At 35.2% G+C, this 2460-nt stretch overlaps 1 protein-coding gene across 1 annotated transcript in view; it reads right to left on the bottom strand.

Moving 5' to 3' along the window:
- LOC105810122 (neurobeachin-like) overlaps positions 1-2460 on the bottom strand; it is a 176886-nt gene that overhangs the window by 22759 nt on the left and 151667 nt on the right. The gene's annotated exons all lie outside the window — the stretch shown is intronic.

Here is a 2460-nt window from a genome sequence, read left to right as displayed (position 1 = left end):
TTAAACAGAGAACACTAACACGGGAATAAAACTCTTCTGCCAAGCCATTTCATAAAACAAAGTGTTAGAGGTATTCTCCTGGACAGTTTATTAAAAATGCTTCATCTCAAGGCTTGAGGCTCTAAAGCTACATGTCTTGCCTACTCTGTGGCTGGCGGTTTACATGGGAACGACTTGAGTTTGGGCAAACCTTTCTGCTTTGCTACACAGAAGGCCCAACTGCAGTCAGAGAGTTCATTAGTGACTAATCAAGGGGCCGAAACTGTTTGGCTTGAGCTATCGTAGAAAGAAAAAAAATGTATAAAAACACATTTATTTCTGTGTTTTCCGGGACTTTGACTATTGATTCTTTGAAGGTATAGAAGATGTATTTGTCTCTGTACCTCCAACACTTAGCATCGTATCTGACACACAGAAGGGGCTCCATAAAAATCTGTTAAGTAACTGATACAATAAAGGAAAGGTGTGAACAATGCTTCCATCATGAAACAACAGCTGATAGATTTGTTCACACATAAATTACGGAGCATATTCCAGAGTTGTTTATTCCCTCACCAGGATACTTATTATCTTGATAACCACCTAGAAAACTGAAATGGACTGTAATTCATTTTGTAAACAAGTTTTAACCTTCAAACATTTTTTACTTCAGTAAAAAACTGGTGAAAAATCAAAGTTTTATAAATAAATTCTACGGAAGTTTCTTAAAAAACTTTTCACTTTCTTCAAATTAGATAAAGAGGAAAATGTTTACTACTTGCTAATAAACTGAAAAGGGGCTGTTTTGTTAAAAAAAATGTCCTTTTAAAATTCATATTAAAATGAGAAGACTATAATTTTCTCATTGCAAAATGGGAATAAAAGGTTTGACACAGGTAGCTAATGATGATGATGTCAGCTAACATTTATTAAGAACTTATCATAGGATAGGTGCTGGTCTAAGTGATATCTAGCATTGAGTCATTATATTCTCAGCGGTAGGTACTGTTTTTACCTCTAAGTTACAGATGCTGAGACACAAACACAGAGAGGTTAAATAGCTTGCCCGAATCATTTACTAGTTAGTGCACAGACAGTGTTTGCCCCAAACACTGCTCAACAACCTCTCTGCAGTAACCACAAATTACCTTTATATTTCTTTCCTTTTCTTAAAATGAACTACTCCCCCACCCCACCTTGCCCCCAAATTTGGCGATATTGTATTGTGTTTATATTTTTCACTGTAATTTACAAATCAAATCTAATTTTGGTGCCAGCGTGTGTCTCTATGCCTGTATGTGCATGAACGAGCTTCTGCAGAGATGTACATAGAAAAGATAGTTATTTTCATGAATCCAAAATTGGGCTAGCTTAAGTGGGACTTAAAGGTAAGAATTATACTCCCTTCTCTGTTTTTGTCTGGGGTATCAGTATGTACTTAGGCTAAAGAGTTAATCGATAAATCGAGAAGCCTTTAAAAATATGCTGCTAAAATCACTATTTTGTTTGCTCTCTATCCAGGTAAAAAGGAAAGAAAAAAAAAATCTCAACACGCTGCTATGTCTTACCAGGTGCATGGCAGAACTCCGAGGCGGATGTGGCTCAATAAGCAACTGAGATGGCGTCTGTCCAAAGTTCTGTATCTGTGCCTCCATGGCCTGCAGGGGAAGGAGGGTGACTGTCACAATCAATATGCATCAAAGAGAGAAGCCAACACACTCTTTGACAATGCAAGTGTATCCCAAGTCAGCCATGAAAAAAAGTCCAGAAAATTCACCGGGTGCTGTTTTCTCAGGGTGCAGAATCATCCAAGTGTTAGTATTTTGTAGACAAGCTTTGCTTCTCCTTCCAAACATGCTTCAGTTAACAAAGTCACTATTCCTATTTCCAGAAGCTGGGGTTAAATGTGGAAATGCTAACCTGTGAATACATGCATGCAGCTAAAGGCCAAAGAACACTTTCAATACTAAACATAACACATATACCTTAATAAAATCCTTTGTAAGAAGGAACGTATAGGGATCTCTAATGAAATAAGCTTCTGGAATCTTAATGGGAAAAAAAAAATGAGACATAAAGTCCACCATGATACAAAATAAAATTCTGAAAAGCATATGTTCCAATCAATTCAGAAGACAATCAGTAGAAAGAACATTGAGACTTTTGTAGAATAATTAAATATGGTAAAACTTTTATTATAAAAATATATTTTAGCTGTGTCTGCTATTTTTAAGATGAATTCTGGAATATTATTTATAAGGTATAAATTCATTTCTTTCATTTTTTTTTCCCTGAGATTTTAAGAATAATTCACCCCAAAAGGAAAGAATTCTTTGGGTATCCTGAGCTATACAATATTTCATTAAAGCCTATGCATATGGAGATATTGAGATTTTATAGTTTCCAGTGAATAAAAATAATTTTTAGATCTCAAAAGGGACTATACAATATACTTTTGTGTGTGTCAAAGAGATAATTTTA

Source organism: Propithecus coquereli, unplaced genomic scaffold (genome assembly GCF_000956105.1).
Source record: "Propithecus coquereli isolate 6110/MARCELLA unplaced genomic scaffold, Pcoq_1.0 Scaffold205, whole genome shotgun sequence".
Classification (NCBI taxonomy): domain Eukaryota; kingdom Metazoa; phylum Chordata; class Mammalia; order Primates; family Indriidae; genus Propithecus; species Propithecus coquereli.
Note: the sequence above shows the minus strand (reverse complement) of the source record. Positions and strands in the feature narration are given on the sequence as shown.